Source organism: Salmo salar, chromosome ssa15 (genome assembly GCF_905237065.1).
Source record: "Salmo salar chromosome ssa15, Ssal_v3.1, whole genome shotgun sequence".
Classification (NCBI taxonomy): domain Eukaryota; kingdom Metazoa; phylum Chordata; class Actinopteri; order Salmoniformes; family Salmonidae; genus Salmo; species Salmo salar.
The window spans coordinates 66,443,114-66,454,622 of record NC_059456.1 but is presented as its reverse complement, the minus strand read 5'-3'; positions in this window follow the sequence as shown (position 1 = coordinate 66,454,622).

The following is an 11,509-nucleotide window of genomic DNA, read 5'->3' as shown; positions in this document are numbered from 1 at the left end:
ACTGTTCTCACAGACACACACACACACATACACACACACACTTTATACCATCCTACTGTTGCTATGACAACAGTTATTGCCACAAAATAAATTGCCTGACAGACAGATTTGAGACAAAATGTAATGTTATCATGTGTTCTTTGCTTGCTCCTGGCTAAATCATAATAAGTATGGAGTGAAAATTCAACAAAACCCCCCAAATGCTCTAAACTGTACAAAAAAATCTAGTGGTTTCAACTAATTGTTATTAAGTAACTGGATATTTTTTTGGTTTACTTAACTTTTCGGTCCAAATGTTACCTGAACTAAAAACAATTAGTTGGCCCAAACTTACCTCCAACATGAGAAAACGTAGGTAAAAATTCTGTCACGTCCTGACCAGTAAAGGGGTCATTTTTCATTGTAGTATGGTCAGGGCGTTGCAGGGGGTGTTTGTTTTGTGTGTTTTGGGGTTTTTGGTTCTAGGGGATTTTGGTTCTAGTTTTCTATTTCTATGTTTCATTTTCCATGTTTGGCCGAGTATGGTTTCCAATCAGAGGCAGGTGTTTTTCGTTGTCTCTGATTGGAACCCATACTTAGGCAGCCTGTTTTCCTTTGGGTTTTGTGGGTGGTTGTTTTCGGCATAGCCTCTGTGCCTTACGGAACTGTTGATTGTCGGGTTGTTATTTTTGTTTAAGTGTTCACTTTATTAAAGAAGATGAGCACTTTACACACTGCGCTTTGGTCCCCTTTCATCGACGCTTGTGACAAATTCAACTTAAAATGATATGTTTGCTCAAGTTGTCTCAAGTTCAACTAGAAATGATTATTTGGGCATCTTACCTAAAAAAGGATGTGTAACTAGTTATACACACACACAGTGCTTTTAACATAAAATGTTTTAAATGTATGTATTTGACACAGGTTGTCATACATGATTTCATTGTGCATGTTCATTTATACAGTAATTCATATTCAACATGTCCTCACTTGGGATTTAAACTCACAACCTCTTGGTTCACAATATTCCAGTCATCCTGCAACGCCACCATGTCTGTGTCAATGACTGATTTCACCTGTATTGCTACACTTTGCACTTCATGTTAAATGTTAAAAGCTCTGTTAAAAGTACACTCAAGAAAAACTATTTTATTTATCATAGTGATTAAGGAGTAACATTAAAACAGATGAATATGCCCCACCAACATTAGACAACTATACAGAAAAAAAATAAAAAATAGCTGAAATCAGTAATAGTCAGATTAACTGATAATTGACACAGCCATTGAGATGTAGCAGGAAGATCAGAATGCCATGTTCCAAAGAACTGGGAACTCTGAAATATACGAGCTCCGACTGGGAAAAATCGATTTGAACGGTCATCCAACTCGGAATTCCAACTCGGGAACTCAGGTCTTTTCTAGAGCGCCGACTTTCGATCTGAAGATCACTGACGTCATGATTTGACCCCGTATTTTTTTGAGTTCCCAGTTGTTTTGAACGCGGCATAAGAGGTTGTGAGTTCAAATCCCAGATGAGGACATGTTGAATAATAATTACTGTATACATGAACATGCATAATGTAATCCTATGTCAACATATGCAAGTTGAAAACATCGTATGTTAAAAGCACTGTGTGTGTTATGAGTTTAACAGCCTTTTTTTCGATAAGATGAACAAATAATAATTTCTAGTTGAATGAACATACGAAACAAGTTGAGCAAACACATAATTTTAAGTTAACTGAATTTCTGCCTACGTTTTCGCAAGTTGGAGCTAAGTTTGGGCCAACAATTCTTTCAGTTCAGGTAACACTTGACTGAAAAGTTGACTAAATAAAAAAGGCTGTGGAAGCAGTTACTTAATAATATATTATTTACAGTGTATCATCGACCTGATACAATATGACGTGCTCTTACTGGATGGATGTTTCTTCCCGCTTCTCCTGTGTGAGGAAGGAATGCCTCAGTCCCAGAGGAATGTCCAGAGTTCATACAACTTGGCAGAGGGCTCAGCCTTTCTAAAGGCCACATAGTCATCAAACAGCAGAGTAGAACATTTGTTGTGCAGTGTACACCCATCCAATAACCACAGGGTAGCTGCAGTTGTCTGTTCTACAGTATAGCGTGCCTTCAGAAAATATTCACACCCGTTGACTTTTTTTGTGGAATTAAAATTGATTGAATTGTCATTTCAAGCCAATGTTCTAAACGAAATACTCTGTAATGACAAAGTGGAAGAAACATTCTAACATTTGTAAAATATTAATGAGAGAAAAAAAAACACTAATATATCTTGATTAGGTAAGTATTCAAACCCCTGAGTCAATTACATGTTAGAATTACCTTTGGCAGCTATTACAGCTGTGAGTCTTACTGGGCAAGTCTGTAAGAGCTTTCCACACCTGGATTTTGTAACATTTGCCCATTATTCTTTTCAAAATTCTTGAAGCTCTGTCAAATTGTTTGTTGATCATTGCTAGACAACCATTTTCAGGTCATGCCAAACTGTACCTCGGCCATTCAGGAACATTCAATGTCTTCTTGGTACGCAACTTCAGTGTAAATTTGGCCTTGGGTTTTAGGTTATTGTCCTGCTGAAAGGTGAATTCATCTCCCAGTGTGAACAGACTGAACCAGGTTTTCCTCTAGGATTTTGCCTGTGCTTAGCTCCATTCCATTTATTTGTTATCCTGAACTGTTTTAAAGTCACCATTGGGCTCATGGTGAAATCCCTGAGCGGTTTCCTTCCTCTCCGGCAACTGAGTTAGGAAGGACGCTTGTATCTTTGTAGTAACTGGGTGTATTGATACACCATCCAAAATGTAATTAAAAACTGTAATTAATAACTTTGCTCATAGGGATATTCAATGTCTGCTCTTTATTTTATTTTACCCATCTACCAATAGGTGCCCTTATTTGCGAGGCATTGGAAAACCTCCCTGGTCTTTGTGGTTGAATCTGTGTTTGAAATTCACCGCTTAACTGAGGGACCATACAGATAATTGTATGTGTTGGGTACAGAGATGAGGTAGTCATTCAAAAATCATGTTAAACACTATTATTGCACATACAGTGAGTCTATGCAATTTGTTATGTGACTTGTTATTTATTTAGGCTTGCCATAACAAAGGGGTTGAATACTTACTGACTCAAGACATTTCAGTTTTTAATTCTTAATTAATTTGTAAAAATGTATAGAAAAAAATGGCACTTTGACATTATAGGCCAGTGACCAAAACATCTCAATTTAATCAATTTTAAATTCAGGCTGTAACATAAAAAAATGTGGAAAAAGTAAAGGGGTGTGAATACTTTCTGGAAGCACTATATGTATTGTAGCCTATTCTGCAGTGAATGCAGTGAGTAGCCAACACAAGAACTGGCATGAGAACTGAATAGCGCACAGATGACTTACCATGAATATTCGAACGCGATTGGGAATTCTAACTGACCTAATTGGCTTTTGTTTATCCAGCAAGTTTAGTTAATCTCTGTTATGGTAGGTACATGGTTTGGTAGCTCTGCCATGTGAGATCATTGGTCATTTTGCATGATCGTTAGGAAGTTGAAGCACTTTTAGCAAATGTTGCGTAATACAAGCCACTACATTGTCTTAATGGCCCAGGGCTGTGTGTCGATACTATAGGCTTTGGAAGAAGACGTCAATGATTTCTTGTATAAAGCGATGTAGTGTTGCTTAGTGTTCATTTTGGTTTCAAAATCATTTGCTTGTTTCAGATTTTTTTTAGACTTTGAAATGCACACAAATGGTGGGTTGCTGATCTATCAGTTTGAGCCTACGCACAACCTTGTCTTGAGTCAAGGGAATGCAGGAAAGATAAGCCATGCTATTTGTTTCAAGGGAAATTAAGACTATAATGCAAACTAGACCAAACAAAACTTCCAATCAGCAGATGAGCTACAGTAACTTGACCTGACCTCCATATATCTATACACCTCAAACCTCCAACATAAACGTCCAGCACCACACCCCCTACCCACATCCAAAACCCCCATCGGAAACCCCAACACACCCAGCGCCCGATCCCCAACCCCTTATACCCCCGATGCCAAGCACCGTTGTCTAATTAAACAGCTAAATTGGAGCATTCACTGTGAACATGCCCACGGGGCAAGCCAAACTGGGGGGTTGGGACAGGCAGGGGGATGGGGAGGATGGCAAGGTGAGGGGGGGCAGGATGGGTAAACTTATGGGGTCTCTGTAGTAGGGCAGATGAGGGCTGGAAGGGGGAGAGGGTTTGGCTGGGGGGGGGCTGATAGTCACATAAGAGGACATCGCTCCAGCAGACGTGAAGAGAGTGCAGTCACGCGTGAGCGCCAACTGGGCCGCTGCTGCCTACGTCTATCAAATACACATGGGAATGAGAGATATGCAGAGCACACGGGATAAACTGCTTAGTAGTATACACAGGACAGATACACACGCACGCACGCACACAAACAGATAAAAGGAACCACATAGGACTGAACACAGGAACACATGGGTACGCACGCGTCAATGTTGTAGGGTTCAGGCCATAGCAAACATTCTAATAACCACTATTGCTCATCCCCACTCCTCCAATTACTATCGCCATAATATAAGTTGATTATGAATAAGAATTTGATCTTAACTAACTTACCTAGTTAAATAAAGGTTAAATAAATAAAATACAAATGATGATGAGCAATAGATGGTAAACAAGACAGAAGACTGATTGAATAATAGGAGCATCGTATTAAGAAAAGGGGGCTATACTATCAGTGGTAGACATTTTACAATAAATTAGGTACACATTGGATTTGATTGTGACCACATTGAGTATGATAAAATGGTTTAATATAGCTCATATTTACAGTATATGGCTATGTCGTGCGGGTGCGGGGACAACAGAAAGGCCCTGGCATATGCTGTCTGGGGAAGTCAACGTGATTCATTGGGAACCCCAGAGCACACAGCCATGCACAGACTGATGCTACAGGGCTGCCTGAAGTCATTACATCAAGATAGCTCTGGATAGAGAAATCGAACAGCAATGTCATGACTGAGGTTCACTTCTATGATGTCCTATGTGATCATCGAAGCGCTGCTTTATTTCTCTAATAAATACAAAAATAATAATTGTCACATGCGTCGAATACAACCGTTGTATACCTTACAATGAAATGCTTACTTACAAGCCCTTAACCAACAATGCAGTTTGAAGAAAAATAAGAGTTGAGAAAAATATTTACTGAATAAACTAAAGTAAAAAAGAAAAGAGCAACAATAAAATAACAATAACGAGGCTATATACGGGGGTTGGTACCAAATCAATAGGGGGTTACGCGTCTGTGTGTTCCTGTTTTATAAACCGGGGATGTTAAATTGGTCTAGAGAAACAGATCTGCGCGCGTGCATACAAACATCAAAAATACAAATAAACACAGTCCCCCCTCCTAGCTCTATCGAGTCTGTGTTTTAGAGTCCCGTTTCTACACCCCCACGGGACAGGAATTATGACCGTCACAGTGGCCGCAGCAGCGCTCGCTCAGAGCGAGGCAGAGGGAGGCTTTGTGCGTCTGTGTGTCACTGGGTGCAGATAGCCCATCTGTAATCATGCAGCATAGCTCTGAATCCCCTCCCTCACCCCGTCTCTCTCCGTGCGGTGTCTTGATAGAGGCGTTGTGTGCGTGCGTGCGTGTGTGCCACGTTTGATAGATTATGTACTTATTTGGTAACGAGCATCACTGCAGATCGGCCATTTTCCCCGTCTAATAGTTGAACAACCATAGCTCCTCAAGAGGATTTCAGACCAGTTGGGCAGAACTCTTCCCCTAAATCACCCTCTCTCCGCTCCTAATTCCCCCCTGCCAGCTCCCCCACCTCGGCTAACCCCTCACCGCCCCCCACCAACCTTCGCCTCTCGAAGAGAAAATGTCCCTTTGTCAAGACTTCATAGACCAGTTGCTGAAACATCCAGCCAATCCCTTTGTTTTATATTACTGTATATATATATGATCATTGTCATATACAGCTCTATTTGTTACAATGCATCCATCCATTCACAATAGCTGGGAATTTTTTTAATAAATTGCATATTTATGTCATGATGTCTGGGCCTTTCGCCAATGCTAATGACAGGTTTCAGAAATGTGCTAGATTCTTTTTTTTAATCAAACAGGTTTATTTATGTTACGATATTTTGTCATCATGTTTGGCTTTGTACTCATGAGTCTTATCCAGAAATACAATGCAAATTCCTTATTTACGGCTCCTAACCAACTGTGCTATTTAAAAAAATGTTTTCGCATTGTTTGGAACTTATTTTGTACATAAAGTTTCTGCTAGCGTCTCTTATGACCGAAAATAGCTTCTGGACACCAGAACAGCGATTACTCACCTCAAACTGGACAAATAATTTTTTTCTTTAATGAGTCCGGAGCAAAGGATATGCTGCTTTCCGGAGACCAGGCCCAAATCACAGTCATTTGCGTGAAGAAAAGGCGGAGATACAGAGGGAGAAGGTCGGGGTGCCTTGTGAGGATTCGGAAGCGAGTGAGTAAATCGCCACTACCATCAGTTCTATTGGCCAACGTGCAATCACTGGAAAACAAACTCGATGATCTACGGTCGAGACTATCCTACCAACGGGACATTAAAAACTGTAATATCTTATGTTTCACCGAGTCGTGGCTGAACGACGACACAGGTAATATAGAGCTGGATGGGTTTTCCGTGCATTGGCAGGACAGAGCAGCTACGTCTGTAAAGACGAGGAGCGGGGGTGTATGTCTATTTGTCAATAACTGCTGGTACGCAATGTCTAATATTAAAAAAGTCTAGAGGTATTGCTCGCCTGAGGTAGAGTACCTCATGATAAGCTGTAGACCACACTATCAACCAAGCGAGTTCTCATCTGTATTATTCGTAGCCATCTATTTACCACCACAAACCGATGCTGGCACTAAGACCCCACTCAACGAGCTGTATAAGGCCGTAAGCAAAAAAGAAAATGCTTTTTGACATTTTTTTTTTTGTTGACATTTTAGTCATTTTTAGCAGATGCTCTTATCCAGAGCGACTTACAGTAGTGAATGCATACATTTCATACATTTTTCATACATTTCATACATTTCTTATTTTTAATACATTTTTTTTTCCCGTACTGCGGGAAAAATGCTAATCCAGAAGTGGTGTTCCTAGTGTCTGGGGATTTTAATGCAGGCAAACTTAAATCTGTTTTACCTCATTTCTACCAGCATGTCATATGTACAACCAGAGGGAAAAATTTGCCCTCAATTTGGCAAATCTGACCATAATTCTATCCTCCTGATTCCTGCTTACAAGGAAAAACTAAAGCAGGAAGTACCAGTGACTCGCTCAATACGGAAGTGGCCAGATGACGCGGATGCTACGCTACAGGACTCTTTTGCTAGCACAGACTGGAATATGTTCCGTGATTCATCCAATGGCATTGAGGAGTATATCACCTCACCTCAGCTTCATCAATAAGTGCATGGACGACGTCATCCCCATGTTGACCGTACGTACATATCCCAACCAGAAGACTGTGCACTGACTTGTTATTGTTGTGTAATTTTATTCTATTACTTTTTATAAAAAATGTACTTTAGTTTATTTATCAAATATTTTCTTAACTCTATTTCTTGAACTGCATTGTTGGTTAATGGCTTGTAAGTAAGTATTTCACGGTAAGGTCTACACCTGTTGTATTTGGCGGATGTGACAAATACAATTTCATTTGATTTGAATAAATCACGAGGCAGATCCCTTCTGGGAACTTCTTCAACACCCAATTAGAGGTACTGTATTTGGATCCAAACATTTTATACAACAATTAACAACTGTGAAAACAAAATGTCCTCCTTATTAAACGGCTGCAGTCTATGGCAGAAGAGCTTCCATCAATTCACCATATGCATGGCCTGGAGCAACCTGCCACAGCTCACTGGCTAAATGAACATGCTGTGTCTGGCCAGATGTTTGCCTAATTTGCCAGGACTTCTATATGCTAGGCATTTTTTCCAACCCTGTGTGTGTGTGTGTGTGTGTGTGTGTGTGTGTGTGTGTGTGTGTGTGTGTGTGTGTGTGTGCGTGCGTGCGTGCGTGCGTGCGTGCGTGCGTGCGTGCGTGCGTGCGTGTGTGTGTGCATGCATGTGTGCTTTTGTGTGTGCATGCGTGCATGCATTATAATGAGTGCTAGGCCTATGTACTGCATATACTCTAGAAAGAGACAGATAGACATCAAATCAAATCAAATCAAAGTTTATTTGTCATGTGCGCCGAATACTTACAGTGAAATGCTTACTTACAGGCTCTAACCAATAGTGCAAAAAAGGTGTTAGGTGAACAATAGGTAAGTAAAGAAATAAAACAACAGTAAAAAGACAGGCTATATACAGTAGCGAGGCTATAAAAGTAGCGAGGCTACATACAGACACCAGTTAGTCAGGCTGATTGAGGTAGTATGTACATGTAGATATGGTTAAAGTGACTATGCATATATGATGAACAGAGAGTAGCAGTAGCGTAAAAGAGGGGTTGGCGGGTGGTGGGTGGCGGGACACAATACAGATAGCCCGGTTGGTCTGCCCAATTGAGGTAGTATGTACATGAATGTATAGTTAAAGTGACTATGCATATATGATAAACAGAGAATGTAGCAGCAGTGTAAAAAGAAGGGCTTGGGGGGGCACACAATGCAAATAGTCTGGGTAGCCATTTGATTACCTGTTCAGGAGTCTTATGGCTTGGGGATAAAAACTGTTGAGAAGCCTTTTTGTCCTAGACTGGGCACTCCGGTACTGCTTGCCATGCGGTAGTAGAGAGAACAGTCTATGACTGGGGTGGCTGGGGTCTTTGACAATTTTTAGGGTCTTCCTCTGACACCGCGTGGTGTAGAGGTCCTGGTTGGCAGGCAGCTTAGCCCCAGTGATGTACTGGGCCGTACGCACTACCCTCTGTAGTGCCTTGCGGTCAGAGGCCGAGCAATTGCCATACCACGCAGTGATGCAACCAGTCAGAATGCTCTCGATGTTGCAGCTGTAGAACCTTTTGAGGATCTCAGGACCCATGCCAAATCTTTTTAGTTTCCTGAGGGGGAATAGGCTTTGTCGTGCCCTCTTCACGACTGTCTTGGTGTGTTTGGACCGTTCTAGTTTGTTGGTGATGTGGACACCAAGGAACTTGAAGCTCTCAACCTGCTCCACTACAGCCCCGTCGATGAGAATGGGGGCGTGCTCGGTCCTCCTATTCCTGTAGTCCACAATCATCTCCTTAGTCTTGGTTACGTTGAGGGATAGGTTGTTATTCTGGCACCACCCGGCCAGGTCTCTGACCTCCTCCCTATAGGCTGTCTCGTCGTTGTCAGTGATCAGGCCTACCACTGTTGTGTCGTCTGCAAACTTAATGATGGTTTTGGAGTCGTACCTGGCCATGCAGTCGTGGGTGAACAGGGAGTACAGGAGGGGACTGAGCACGCACCCCTGTGGAGCTCCAGTGTTGAGGATCAGCGTGGCAGATGTGTTGCTACCTACCCTCACCACCTGGGGGCAGCCCATCAGGAAGTCCAGGATCCAGTTGCAGAGGGAGGTGTTTAGTCCCAGGATCCTTAGCTAGTGATGAGCTTTGAGGGTACTATGGTGTTGAACGCCGAGCTGTAGTCAATGAATAGTATTCTCACATAAGTGTTCCTTTTGTCCAGGGGGGAAAGGGCAGTGTGGAGTGCAATAGAGATTGCATCATCTGTGTATCTGTTTGGGCGGTATGCAAATTGGAGTGGGTCTAGGGTTTCTGGAATAATGGAGTTGATGTGAGCCATTACCAACCTTTCAAAGCACTTCATGGCTACGGACGTGAGTGCTATGGGTCTGTAGTCATTTAGGCAGGTTGCCTTTGTGTTCTTGGGCACAGGGACTATGGTGGTCTGCTTGAAACATGTTGGTATTACAGACTCAATCAGGGATATGTTGAAAATGTCAGTGAAGGCACCTGGTCAGCACATGCCCGGAGGACACGTCCTGGTAATCCGTCTGGCCCCTCAGCCTTGTGTATGTTGACCTGTTTAAATCTTTGGTGAATCACCACAAACGTTCTATTTTCACCACTCTGCCCATTAGCACTGAGGTAAATTGTAACGTAAAGAGTAAAAAAAAAAACTTGCAGGTGACTATCATGCTGTACAGGCTCTTCAGAAAGTATTCAGAACCCTTGACTTTTTCCACATTTTGTTACGTTACAGCCTTATTCTAGAATGAATTAAATATTTTTTCTTCCTCAGCAATCTACAGACAATAACCTATAATGACAAAGTGTGCACAGGTTTTTAGAAATGTTCGCAAATAAACAGAAATACCTTATTTACATAAGTATTCAGACCCTCTACTATGAGACTCAAAATTGGCCTCAGGTGCATCCTGTTTCCATTGATCATCCTTGAGACGTTTCTACAACTTGATTGGAGTCCACCTGTGGTAAATTCAATTGATTGGACAAGATTTGGAAAGGCACACACCTGTCTATCTAAGGTGCCACAAGTTGACAGCTCATGTCAGAGCAAAAACACAGCCATGAGGTCCAGGGAATTGTACACAGAGCTCCGAGACAGATCTGGGGAAGGGTCAAAAAGATGTCTGCAGCATTGATGGTCCCCAAAAACACAGTGGCCTCCATCATTCTTAAATGGAAGAAGTTTGGAACAACCAAGACTCTTCCTAGAGCTAGCCTCCCAGCCAAACTGAGCAATCGGGGGAAAAGGGCCTTGGTCAGGGAGGTGACCAAGAACCTGATGGCTACTCTGACAGAGCTCTAGAGTTCTTCTGTGGTGATGGGAGAACCATCCAGAAAGACAACCGTCTCTGCAACGCTCCACCAATCAGGCCTTTATGGTAAAATGGCCAGATGGAAGCCACTCCTCAGTAAAAGTCACATGACACCCCACTTGGAGTTTTCCAAAAGGCATCTAATGATTCTCAAACCATCAGAAACAAGATTATCTGGTCTGATGAAACCAAGATTGGCCTTTGGCCTGAATGCCAAGAGTCACGTCTGGAGGAAACCTGGCACCATCCCTACGGTGAAGCATGGTAGTGGCAGCATCATGCTGTGGGAATGTTTAGTCAGGATTGAGGCAAAGATGAACGGAGCAAAGTACAGAGAGATCCTTGATGAAAACCTGCTCCAGAGTGCTCAGGACCTCAGACTGGGGGCGAAGGTTCACCTTCGAACAGGACAACGACACAAAGCACACAGCCAAGACAAAACCAGAAGAGGCTTCGGGACAAGTCTCTGAATGTCTTTGAGTGGCCCAGCCAAAGCCTGGACTTGAACCCAATCAAACATCTCTGGAGAGACCTGAAAATAGCTGTGCAGCGATGCTCCCCATCCAACCTGACAGAGCTTGAGAGGATCTGCAGAGAGGAATGAGAGAAACTCCCCAAATACAGGTGTGCCAAGCTTGTAGCGTCATACCCAAGAAGACTCGATGCTGTAATCGGTGCTAAAGGTGCTTCAACAAAGTACTGAG